This window comes from Geotrypetes seraphini, chromosome 1 (assembly GCF_902459505.1).
Source record: "Geotrypetes seraphini chromosome 1, aGeoSer1.1, whole genome shotgun sequence".
In the NCBI taxonomy this organism is placed as follows: domain Eukaryota; kingdom Metazoa; phylum Chordata; class Amphibia; order Gymnophiona; family Dermophiidae; genus Geotrypetes; species Geotrypetes seraphini.
Genome location: NC_047084.1, coordinates 440,694,437 through 440,708,407, shown reverse-complemented (window position 1 = coordinate 440,708,407; position 13,971 = coordinate 440,694,437). Strand labels below are relative to the sequence as shown.

At 39.4% G+C, this 13,971-nt stretch overlaps 1 protein-coding gene across 7 annotated transcripts in view; it reads right to left on the bottom strand.

The window, feature by feature from the left end:
- Positions 1–13,971, bottom strand: part of LINGO2 (leucine rich repeat and Ig domain containing 2) — a 2,394,831-nt gene that overhangs the window by 341,158 nt on the left and 2,039,702 nt on the right. Inside the window, exon 1 of one of the 7 annotated variants that reach the window (XM_033919842.1) lies at positions 12,792–12,845. The exons of the other annotated variants lie outside the window; for them this stretch is intronic. The gene's annotated coding sequence lies outside the window, so the exon portion shown is untranslated. Of the gene's footprint in view, positions 1–12,791; positions 12,846–13,971 lie in introns of those variants that run through there. 7 annotated transcript variants of the gene reach the window in all.

Genomic DNA, 13,971 nt, shown 5'->3' with positions numbered 1-13,971 from the left:
ATGAAACAATACTTTTATTAATCATTCTGTTATTAATATCTGTCTGTTTTGTTCTCACCATATGCTGGGTTAATTAATTCTTGCCACTTTATTTGTTTGGAAAACAAAACCGCCTAAATATCTGATTTCAGCTGTAAACAAACAAAATCAAATTGAAAACTGATGAAAGAAGTCCAACAGAAAGATGGTCTTATTAAAATGGTCTTTTAATTTGTTTGTGGAATAGCCAGACTGTCATTACTAACAACACTCAATCGAGGTCATCTACAACAAATTAGAAAGGGATATAATGAGATTAAGTGAAAAAATAAATAAAAACAAGACAATATTGGGGTTAATATGAAACCAACTGTTACATTAAAGTAATGTATTTATTTTCATTAATATTATGCCATACTTAATACCATTCATATCCTGGTACATTCACAGCAAGGTCAATTGTAGCCTGACAGTACAGACATATATTCAGTGGTACTTAACCCCATCCTCAGGGCACACTCAACCAGTTAGGTTTTCAGGATATCCACAATGAATATGCATGAGTTAGATGTGCATACCAAGAAGGGAGTGTATGCACATCTATCTCATGCATATTTACTGTGGATATGCTTAAAACCGATTTGCTGGGTGTGCCATAAGCACTGAGTTGAGAAACACCACTATACAGTATGATTCTATTACAACTGGATATTTTTTTGTTGGTATGGCAACTTCCCACTGCTTTATAGGATCAGATTCAATAATGAATTTGTTCCAACACATGTGAATGTGCACTCAGTTTTGATTTGGATCTCAGGAAACTTTCCTTTTCCTCACCTGGAGTATTGCGTTCAATTCTGGTCTCCTTATCTCAAGAAAGATATAGCGGCACTAGAAAAGGTTCAAAGAAGAGCAACCATGATGATGAAGGTGACGGAACTCCTCTCATATGAGGAAAGACTAGAAAGGTTAGGGCTCTTCAGCTTGGAAAAGAGATGGTTGAGGGGAGATATGATTAAAGTCTACAAAATCCTGAGTGGAGTAGAATGGGTACAGGTGGGACGATTTTTCAGTCTGTCAAAAATTAAAAGGACGAGGGAATACTCAGAGGCAAATTCTGTAAAGGATGTCTGAAAGTTAGGCGTCATTTAGATGTCTAGGAGCAGAATGCTGAGTGTGATTCTATAATGCATAGACGCACTATAGAGAATTGTGCTCAGCATCGTTAAGCGAGTCTAGGCGCATCAAAATAGTTAGACATCCTTTAGAGGTTAAGAACGTAAAAAGAAATACACTACTCACACAATGACTGTAGTTAGCACACTCAGCGGCATGTGATTCTGTAAATGGATGTCCAAATCAAAGCCACTCCAATGCCACGCTTATGCTATGCCCAAGCCTTTCTTTGAGGCGCAGCTTTTTCCAATGGATGTCCATAAAATTGTGGAAGTCTATTTGTAGAATCGCATCCAGCGTTTGGATGTCTAACTTCCAATTATTGCCTGTTAAAACCGTTAATTAGGCTTATTATCCATTTTATTTGGATGCTTAAAGTTAGACGTCCTTTACAGAATTTGTTCCTCTCTGAAGTAACAGGGAAATACTTTTAAAACCAATAGGAGGAAATATTTTTTCACTCAGAGAATAGTTAAGCTCTGGAACGCGTTGCCAAAGGTTGTGGTAAGAGCAGATAGCGTAGCTGGTTTTAAAAAGGGTTTGGACAATTTCCTGGAGGAAAAGTCCATAGTCTGTTATTGAGAAAGACATGGGGGAAGCCACTGTTTGCCCTGGATTGATAGCATGGAATGTTGCTACTCCTTGGGTTTTAGTCAGGTACTAGAGACCTGGATTGTCCACCGTGAGGATGGGCTACTGGGCTTGATGGACCATTGGTCTGACCCAGGAAGTCTATTCTTATGTTAAGTTAGGCATCAATCTCCCGTATTCTCTAAAACTGCGCACATCTTTAGTGAATGCTCCTCCCATGGCCACACACCCTTTTCAGTTGCATGCTGAAAATGTGTGCATCTTTGTAGAATAGAACCTAGCAAGATGCACATGTAAATTCAAAATTATGCCAATTAGCATCAATAATTGATTAGTGCCCAATTACCGGGTCTCCCCGAAAATAAGACCTACCATGAAAATAAGCCCTAGCATGATTTTTGAGGTAGGTCTTAATATAATCCCTACCCCAAAAATAAGCCTTAGTCAGAATTCACTGCTAGCGCTTCTCCCCGCCACCCCCCTCATCAGTGACATGGCAGAGGGAATTAACTTCAGACAAAGCTGAAGCAGCCTTTTTAGAGTGCTGCCAGCCCGACACTGATTTGGAGGGAGGTACCGGTATGTATGGCTCGCTTGCGGTCAGCAGTTCAGATGAGTAGGAAGGATGGCTGTGCGGCAGCGGGGGCCGGCGGGGGCATTCTGCTGCACAAGGGATGGGAGGGAGGGAAGGATAGAAATTGGGCAAGGGTTCTGCTGCAGGAGGGATGGGAGGGAGGGAGGGAAGGATGGAAGCTGGGCAAGGGTTCTGCTGCATGAGGGATGGGAGGGAGGGAGGGAGGGAAGGAAGGATAGAAGCTGGGCGAGGGTTCTTCTGCACAGGGGGATGGGAGAGATGAAGGGAAAGAAAGATGCTGCAGAGGGAAGGCACAATAGAGGGTGAGAGGGGAGGAAAGATGCTGCACATATGGGGAGAGAAAGGAAAGAGGAAGAATTGGAGTGAAGGAGAGGGAGGCAGATGTGATCATGTACTGCATATACCCCCAAAATAAGACAGTGTCATATTAATTTTGGGTCCAAAATACACACTAGGTTTTATTTTCAGGGAAACACGGTATTGGCACAAGATGGATAGGTTTCAGCAGAGATGTCAGACTAATGATATACCTCCCATCTGGGTAGAATCAGATGCACAGCGTTGGAGGCAGAGAATCGTGTTTGATGCGACAGCATCGAATATATTCTGCACAGAAGAAAGGCCCGGCAATCTACTTCTGTATTCTGCCTTGAAAATTTGAATGATGTTCATCAAGTCGCTAGGACTCAAACACAAGTCACAGTAGCACCTAACAATATTGGGACTAATTGTCTCATTACTCCATAGGAGTCGGAACAGGGGAGGCCACAGGGGCCATGGCTTCCCCCAAAACTGGTGGTCACCAATTGGTGCCTGCCCTCCCTCCTGTTTCCTGACATTGTATTTTAAATCTTCAGGGCAGCTGCCACGCAGCATCAATGATGAGGCCTGTCCCAGCACCCTTCATTCTACTTCCGTGGGCAGGCCTGCTCAATGACGATGTGCGGTAGCTGCCCCAAAGATTTAAAGTACAATGCTGAGAAGAGGTAGGGGGTGGAGTCGGGAAGTGGTGAGGGGCCATGCCGCAGGATTCCGCTGGTGCTAGGGTGGAGCTCCTGGGCCCCCTCCCCCAAAACCATACAGCATTCTGCTGCCTATGCATTATTCAATTAAATCACATCACAAATGCAGGTACAATTTTAAGTGCAATGTAAAGAATTTGTGCACAATACAATATCAACTAATGAACTTTACAATAATAATTATTATATGCATGGTAAACAAAAATATGGCCCCATATCTGTGGCCATACTATTATCATGCACAGTAAACCCAATATCAATTGGCTGCAAAAAATGTAACTAAATCGCTTATTCACAAGATGTTAATAGAATCATGCTCAGTTCTATTTTCGTTTTGACTCAACCTTCTTTCTTTCACAGGATGCACAAGTGAAGTTTGGCACATGGGGCCCTGTTTGTCAGGGCTGAGTAGAGATGTGGATGACTACTACACTTCAAGAAAGGAGGTGAAAGGAAGAGCCAGGTTCTAGAAGAGCAGAAAACCAATCGGAATGCATGCTTACAACCAGTTGATTACTGAGCCAGTGGAAAAGAACATGATTGGCACAACAACTGACCATTCTGCTCTCCATGTCACTGTTATGAAAGCGTCACAATGGCAGGATAATACTTGTTCATTCATTCTTTTAAACACATACTCTATTATTCTATAACTTGGAGTCTAAATGTAAACACCCTTTGCAGGCTTAAACTGTGGTAAAAGGACGTGGATTTGATATACTGACTTTCTGTGATACCACCAAAGTGGTTTGCATTTATTATATACAGGTATTTTCGCTTTCCCAAGTGGACTTACAATCTTAAGTTTTTGCACCTGAGGCAATGGAGTATTAAGTAACTTATCCAGGGTCACAAGGAGTCACTGTGGGAACTGAAACTAGTCCCCTAGGTTCCCAACCCATCATGCTACTCCTTCACTTCTTGCAGAGGGAGTTCTAGGTGTATGTTTCACTAATCCCTCTAACGTACTGGCAGTCTGGATAATCACATGCCTGACGTACAGATAGATGATTTTCGGAAAAAATAAATAAATATATATATATATATAAATATATATATATTTGGACGTACTTTTCAAGAATGGACATTTTGGCACTGCCGACTTTGGGTGACTAGCGCCCTATGTGCAGATCAGACTTAGATGTTTCTTTTGATTATGCCCCTCTATGTGTTTGCCTGCATAATTTATAAAATATAAATGTGCAACAAAACTGTGCAGGTTCCTCTAAGCAACTCAACTAAGCTAGCTCTCTCCCTCTTCCTGCCTTGTTGCAATTTCAATGGTTTCAGCTGAGGCCTGAGAACAGCTGCTTCATTTTCCTAATTCAAAAACATTTACGTTTGCATCTATTACAGCTTTTTAATGAATAGAGACAGCCTCCTGTTTCCTAAAGGAGGTCCTTGTTCTTGCAGTTTGAAATTGGCTGTGCTGGAGGTGGATATGCTTGAATAGACTGGCTTTAATGATCTGAGGACCTTGCGTTGTATCTAGAACTTTAGTACTGTTTCACAGTTTCCTTCAAGTACTATGACCTTTGCTTTGGTTATAGATCTTTTCACATTCTTGATATTGAGCTTTGTGAGGATTTCCTTTTTCTAGACTTTTTTTCTCTATTTGTTTTTATTAGGATAATATTAATATATATTCTCTGGCGGGAATTGGTAGTACTTTTGGATTAACTTGAAGACTTACAAAAAGATCATTTATTCAACCTGCACAAGAACATATGAATAGTCCTACTGGGGCAGACCAATGGTCCATCTAGCCCAGTATCCCATCATTGCAGAGGCCAATCAAAGTCACAAGTACCTGGCAAAAACCCAAACAGTAGCAGCATTACATGCTACCATCCCATGTCTGTTTCAACAGCAGACTATGCACTTTTCTCCAGGAACTTGTCCAAATTTTTTTTTTAAACCAGCTTCATTAACTGCTCTTACCAAATCCTTTGGCAACGCATTCCAGAGTGAAAAAATATTTCCTCCTATTGGTTTTAAAAGTATTACTCTATAACTTCATAGTGTGCCCTAGTCTTTGCAAATCTTGATGGAGTAAAAATTGATCCACTTGTACCCATTCTACACCACTCAGGATTTTGTAGACTTCAATCATATATCCCCTCAGCCGTCTATTTTCCAAACTGAAGAGCCCTAACCTCTCTAGTGTTTTCTCATATGAGAGGGGTTCCATCCCCTTTATCATCTTGGTTGCTCTTCATTGAACTTTTTCCAGTGCTGCTATATCTTTTGTGAGATAAGGAGACTAGAACTGAACACAATACTCAAAGTGAGATCGCACCATTGAGCAATAAAGAGGCATTATAGCATTCTTAGTCCTGTTAACCATTCCTTTTCTAATAATTCCTACCATCTTGTTTACCTTTTTGGCCACCGCCGCACATTGGGTGGAAGGCTTCAGCATACTGTCTACGATGATACCCAGATCCTTTTCTTGAGCGATGACCCCCAAGGTGGTCCCAAGCACCTGATAACTGTGATTTGGGTTATTCTTCCCAATGTGCATCACTTTGAATTTGTCTACATTAAATTTAATCTGCCATTTGGACATCTAGACTTCCAATTTTCTAAGTTCTTCCTGCAGTTTTCACAGTCTGCATGCGTTTTAACAACCTTGAACAGTTTAGTGCCATGTACAAATTTAATTACCTCTCTCGTAGTTTCAATTTCTAGATCATTTATAAATAAGTTAAATAGCATCGGTCCCAGCACAGATTTATTTATTTATTTAAAAAATTTCTATACCGTCTATAGCCTCAACGGTTTACAAAATCTTACATACATAACTTTTAAGACAATATAAAAAAAATAAACATAAATAATCAGATCCCTGTGGCATACTACTATTTACCCTCCACTGAGAAAAATGGCCATTCAACCCTACCCTCTGTTTTCTGTCCATTAACCAGTTCTTAATACGCAATTGAACATTGCTTCCTATCCCATGACTCTTTAATTTTCTCAGGAGCCTCTTATGAGTAACTTTGTCAGAAGCCTTCTGGAAATTTAGATACTCTACATCAACTAACTCGTCTTTATCCACATGTTTATTCACACATTCAAAGAAGTCAATCAAATTGGTGAGGCAAGACCTCCCTTGGCAGAACCCATTGTGACTCTGTCTCATTAAATCATGTTGGTCTACATGTTCCACAATTTTATTTTTTATAATTGTTTCCATTATTTTGCCCAGCACCAAGGTCAGGCTTGCTCTTTTTAAGAACTGGCATAACATTGGCCAAAAGGCTCCAAAAGTTAAATAATATGCTCCTCTGACCGGGAGAGAAACCCAGTAAAAACTCAAGGGCTCAAAGGGCCCATTAAGAAAAATTTGAGTTAACGCCCACCGGTCAAGTATAATTGCATAGCAGTTTGCAGAACTTCCTCACTACAGCAGTTTGTGCACATTTGGATTAACTTCCTTTTTTCCTGAAGCAGCAGAATTTGGCAAAACAAGGCTCTTGTTGAAGGGGGAAGGTTCAGAAGCAGCTCCCATGCTTTGACTGGATTACAAATACATGTGTGAGAACAGCGTGTTGATCTTCACGTTTGGATTCTTGGCAGCACAGTTGTAACCGTCTAAAATTAAGTACTGTTGGAGCTTTTTTTCTTCTTTTTTGGGATTTGTTTATATTTGCTATTAGACTATGTTTGCCTTGATTATTTTGGGACAATTTTGAACGTAATTTTACTCGACCGGTGGGGGTTAACTCAGGTTTTCTCAATGGGCCCTTTGAGCCCTTCAGTTTTTTACTGGGTTTCTCTCCCCATCAGAGGAGCCTATGATTTAATTTTTGGAGCCCTTTGTGTCCTGTTGTTTTAGCTGAGCTTGCTGTCTCGGCTAAACAGTTCTGAGGTTTGTTTAGTAAGTTAAACGGTTCTTGATCCCATTTATAATCTTGACTAAACATTCTGTCAAGTAAAGGTTTACATTAAGTAGTTAATTTTGTCAGTAACTCCATTTTTTGTATTACGTTCAGGTAGATTTCTTACATCTTCTTCCGTAAAGACTGAAGTAAAGAATTCATTCAATCTCTCCACTATGGCTTTATCCTCCTTGAGTGCACTTTTTACTCCTTGATCATTCAAAGGTCTCACGGATTCTCTCACAGCAATTGTCATATTAAGATGCTTATTTTAGAAACTCTATTCATGTATTAGATTTCTGAAATGCATTAGAATGTCCAAATGCTGATTTTATAAAGCCAGAATATGGATGTTTAAAACTGTCAATATGGCAATTGGGTGAAGCCTGGGCATATTTTGAATAGGACTAGGGAGGGGCCAAAAGATGGATGTCCAGCTCTCATTGGAGAAGGTGAAGGGACCTACATGTTCAAAAAGATGGACATCCGTATTTAGACCTGGAACTTGGCATGTTCAGGTTACAGAAAGGTGCTCCAATTGAACAGTTCTCCACTGAATAGAGTAAGGGAAGTCACAGTAGATATTTTGTTTCTGTCCCTGGAGGGCTTACACTGAAAAAAGGAACAAAAATTACAAAAAAAGCCCTGCAGTTGTATCAGCAACTTCTGGATCTCTGTTCTGGTTCTTAGCAAGCTGCTCTAACCATTGGGCTATTTCTTTATATTGATGTTTATGTGGCCATTTTCTAATACAATATCAATATCTATACCAATGTTCCACTTCAAACTTATAAAGTAACCTCATAGCGCATTATGTGTGTGTGTGTGTCCTTATTGAATTTGTTTTTGCATCGCGGTTAATGCGGAACTTCTACACATTGGTACTTTTGGATTGTTTAGCTTTTCCACATATTTTCCACCCTAGGACTAGTAGGGACTCCTGAGGAAGACTCTCTTGTCAAAACACGTTGGGTCCAATGTTCCCAGTGAACTAGGTTCTTAAGGTTTTTATGTGGATTGCTATGTTGACTTTTATATATATATTTTAATAATAAAGTCAGTTTCAGGAACATTGTTTCTCCAGTTTTTTTTGGTTTCTCTTGCACATATATTGGATCATCAGAGTATTGTAGCTTTTCAAAGCTTTCTCCTTATCAAAAGAAGTAGGTTATAATATTCTTCATTGATTCTTCTTTTCATTCAACTTATCTTATGCAGAGATTCAGGGCTCCTTTTACAAAGCCACGCTAGGGCCTTAACACGCAGAATAGTGCTAAGTTGCCGCGCAACGCTAGCTGCTACCACCTCCTTTTGAGCAGGTGGCAGATTTTCGTCTAGTGTGCGCTAAAGCTTGCTAATCCAGTGCGTGCACTAAAACAGCTAGCACAGCTTTGTAAAAGGAGCCCTCAATCTCAGAGGAAGTTGTGGCAGAAAACTGGAACCATTTGGTGAAATACAGTGGCGTACCTAGCATATGTGACACTCGGGGCCCATCATTTTTTGACACCCCCCATCTATATGAAAAATATGATTTTTAGTAACAATCTACTTATCGCACAACAAGAGTGTACCTAGGAAAAGGCAGCATCTTAAACACTGCAGTGAGCACTAGAACACCAACACATACATTGTAAAACTAAACAAACCAGATTCTGCACAGTCAATTGATCCAGTACAGTCGATGCTATCAGAAAGCCATGTCCCTTTCATACACACAGACAGATACACCCTCGCCCAATATGGAATAATCACAAACTAAGAATAGAAATATGTAGACAAAAGTTAAACTGAACTGCCAAGAAACCAGACTCTGCATACAATGCAACACCACAACACCACAAAAACAGTAACACATGTCCCCTAATACTGTGCGAAATATAAAGACAGTAGATATAAATTTGAAAAACTGATACATAACAATCACCACTTTACAAATTAACAAATAAAAATAAAACAAATAATGAGAAATATGAAAATACCATTTTATTGGACTAATCCCCGTAAACTCGGTCCTCATCCCCACAAACCACCTCATTCCATCCACACAAGCCTTGAATTGTTTTATATTGAACTTATTATATTAAAGTATTGTATTATATTAAAGTATTATATTAAAGTATTGTCAATTTATAAATCAGCGTCTTCTCCCCACTCTCTCTTCCCCATTTCCCTTCAGCATCCTCAGCCCACTCTCTCTCCACTTTCCTTCAGCGCACACACATAAAAACAAACAAGTAATTTTATATCATTTTCATTCTATTCATTCATAGAAATTAAAGTCTAAATAATGCCAGTCACATAACAAAACATGATTTTACAAAAATAATTCCCTGCAGTCAAGCCTGCAAGGATTACTAGATATCTTTCAGCAACTCCCCTCCCTCCCTCCCCGTTTCCTTCATAGCCAAGTCAAAATGATCTACCAACAATAAAATTTTAAAAACACAAAGCACATTGTACGCAGAGAAAATGTTAATTATCATTTATATTTCACGGGTTTTCAAAGAGGTCAAGGCAGATGACTTTATGCAATGTCACCTCAGTAACAACTATACAAAAATAGACAAATATACCCCCTCCCTTTTTATTAAACCGCAATAGCGTTTTTTAGCGCAGGGAGCTGCACTGAATGCCCCACACTGCTCTCGACGTTCCCTGCGCTAAAAACTGCTATTGCAGTTTAGTAAAAGGGGCCCATAGTGCAAAATATAGACAGCATATATAAATTCTCAAAACGGACACATTTTGATCACTAAATTGAAAATAAAATCATTTTTCCAACCTTTGTTTGGTAATTTCATCAGTCTCTGGTTGCACTTTATTCTTCTGACTGTGCATCCAATATTTCTTCCCTTCTTTCAGCCTCCTGTATGCTTCCTCTCCTCCAGACTTCATTCCCTCCCCCAACTTTTTCTTTGTTTCATCCTGTCCCCTTCTTTCTTTCTCTCTCCATGCCCCCTTTCTTTCTGTATGTCTGTCTTTCTCTCTCTCTCCGTGCCCCAGTTCTTTTTTTCACCCTGCCCCCTTCTTTCTTTCTCTATGTCTGTCTTTCTCTCTCTTTCACCCTGCCCCCTTTCTTTCTTTCTGGATCCCTGCCCCCCCTTGCTTTCTTTCTGGCTCCCTGGCTCCCCCTTTCTTTCTTTCTCCATTTCCTCCCCCATGCCACCGCCGCTACCACAAACATACTGCCACCACCGCTGGGGAAAGGCTGTCACTGGCCATTGGAAACAGGCCAGCGCCAAATTTGCCCTCCTTCTTTTCCCGCGGGCCGACCAACTCTGGCTGCCCGATGTCAATTCTAACGTCGGAGAGGACGTTCCGGGCCAGCCAGGCAGCGATTGGCTGGCCCAGAACATCCTCTTCGACGTCAGAATTGACATTGGACAGCTAGAGTTGCTCGGCTTAGGTAAGAGAAGCAGCAGGGAGGGAGAATTCGGCGCCGGCTTCTTTCTGATGACAGCAATGGCAGCCTTTCCCCGGCGGCAGCCTATTCCCCGGTAAGTGGCCAGCTGTACACCCCCTCGGGCCTTGCACCTGGGGCGGACCGCCCCCCTGCCCCCCCCCCCTTGATATACCACTGGTGAAATATGAATCTCATTCTTGGGTCATCTATCCCCTTATCCTATGAGGCTGTAATTTAGACAAGTATAAAAGTCGCCTTTTCCTGCTCATGACAGGAATAGGTGTTCAACTGATCACACATAATTGGAAGAACCATGACAGGATTAATTATACTTTTTGGTGGGTAAATGTGTGTACCACATATAAGTATGAAAAAATGATAGCGGAACGTTTGGGGACTAGTGAGTCCTTTAATGATGTATGGAGCCCATTGACTACTTTTGTTGCATTACAGTAAGGGTCATATTTCTTCCCTTTTCATTAGATTCTTTACACATCCAAGGAGGGTGGATAAGTGGGGAGAGGGAAATGTTTGTTGAGGAGTTAAATTATTTAATTATAATATTGAAATCACATCATATATTATTGTATTAATAATTAAGATGAGGATGGGAGTAAATGATTGTTTAATGTAATAATTGTATAGTTATTAGTGCGTTCTATGCAGTATTTATAATTTACCAATTGTATTGCACTATCAAAGTTTGAAAATCAATAAAGATTTAAACAACAAAAAAAAAAGAAATATGAGTTCATGTTGGGTTCCTGTTTTCTGCCACAGCTTCCTCTGAGACTGAATCTCTGCATAAGTTGAATGAAAAAGAAGGATCAATGAAGAATATTATAGCCTAATGCTTTTGAGAAGAATAAAGCTTTGAAAGGCTACAAGACTGATGATCATATATTCGAAGAAGATAATGACGTGAATATGGTTCAATCAATAATCTGAAATAATGTCAAAACATAGAATTTTGTTTCTGCAAATTGGTACTTCACATAATAACACTCTTTTCAGCTACAGTGGCAAAATAATGTTCAGAATTTAGGGATTTGGTCGTTTGGGTTGAGAACATTTCAGCACTTCCTCGCATGTATGCATTTACTTATAAATGCTCATATAAGCACTTATCTTGCACCCATTTATAAGTGAATGCTTGATCATTTACGATTGCTTGCTCATTAATGCACAGTTATATTATTGCCGGAGTTTGCCTGAAGCAAGATCTTAACAAAAGAGTACCATGGGACTTAGAATTAGATTGAATAACTGAAAGAAATAATTATAAAATAATAAATTCACAAGAAAGAAAACCATAAAATTAAGAAAAAATGTTTTTGGTGAGAACACCATGTCAATGAGGTTTTCTGACCAATGATAGTACCTTCTGCCCCATTGAATGCGTCTTTAAAATATTAAGACACTGGGGTATTTTAGGTATTTTTCCTGATTACCATTACAAATTGGATACCACTATTTAAAAGCACACTGCATTCATTTTTGTTTTTGATATTTTGATGGTGAATCACAGTTTGTCTCCACATTAATTGATAATAATCTCTATATATACATACACACACTTTACTAGATATTAGTTACAGCTCTAAAGAAAAAGAAGGGAGGGATAAAGGGTGACCCATAATAGTTGCAGGTAGAAACCAGGTACCCTTTTTGGGTAGACTGGATGGACTATGCATCTGCCATCATTTAATATTTTACTGCTACAAGAGTCATACAGAACAGTTCCATGCACCTTGTTTATACGGAAGAATCATGGCTGTCACATACTTGGCCCTACTGTAGAAAGGTAGCTAAAGCAGAAGGACTCTGACTGTGTAGCCTCTTATCATTTACAGCCACTGAGAAGATGCTTTTTATTTGGCTTAGCTGGGGATCCAGCTCTTTCATAACACTGCCTGAAAGGTTGCCGCTTTTTTTTTTTTTTAATAGGCTTGTCAGGGGACTTTTCTTCTCTTTACAAGTTGCCGAGAGTCTGCTTTTTATTATTCTGCCCATGCTTTATGTTTGATGTAGAACTATACAGATAGTTAACCTTAATTTGGCTTATCTATAAAGACAGGATCGCTTCTGACTCTCAAACATTTCATAATAATTAACAGAAACTAGAAAAATGTACAACTTACTGGATGATGAATGAAATTAAGAAAATTGGTACAAAGTGGCTGGGCTGGTACAATTGTTACGAGACTTTCTTAAACACATTTGCTGACTTTGTCATTGTGTCCTTTAATAGTTCTAGGGAAAGAAACAGGTTAGACTGAGCTGTGTAAGTCTGTTGAGTTGCCGTGTCTGTATAAACACAATTTTCTATTTATTTTTTTGAAAAATTATATTGCGCATATCCCGCATATTATTTCTATAGCGCTACCAGACGTATGCAGCGTTGTACAGAGTGATGAAGAAGACAGTCCCTGCTTATAATCTAAACAGACAAGACAGACAAACAGGATTTCATGGATACAGTTAAATATAAAATACAATTAGTCATAATACAATGGCTCCTCCCTATGATCTGTCTACCAATAAAGGATCAGGATTCAATTTTCAGTGCATTTTTTTGCTATTTCAGCTTGTCTACGGTGCTCTTTGCTCACATGTTTAAAGGCAATAGACTGTTTTCAGTCCAATTCTTTATATGTGAGTTTGCAAACCATTGGACCCCTGAGGAAGGCGTGTTCACCGAAACACGGACCGTGTAGGGTCCGGTTGGATTTTTATCACTGTATTTTTTATCATTGTACTTTTTAAATTGAATTTCATGTTTTTATATGTCAGTGTTTAATAAATTATCTCCAGAACATCTGTATCCACGGTTTTTTGTTTTCATCGGTGGATTGTTTTCACTGTGGATTATTGGGTCTCCCCATTTTTCTTTGTTGCAGTGCTAAGCACATGCATATGGTATTAAGAGAAGAATTTTAGAAAGGAAGCCCAAATCTGAATACGTAGATCACCTCTTCAGATCTCCATAAACGATGTGGACGATACAGAGTTATAGCTTGTTATAAATAAATACCTAGGTATATTATATATGTACAAGTCAATGTTCAGCATTTTTCAATTTCAACTATGATATATATTTTAAAAAACCATATATACATTGTTAAAATCCACATACGAGGTAGTCAGACTGCTCATTGGCACTACCACAACAGACCACACCGATATTCAGCCATTATCCGTAGAGCTGGCTCTTACTCTTTCCCAGTACTATCTGGATGGTCCTGAGGCAGCCAATAAGAATTTTCATGCATGGGGGTTATAGGTTTAGCAGATGCTTCTAAATATTCTATAGAAACCCCT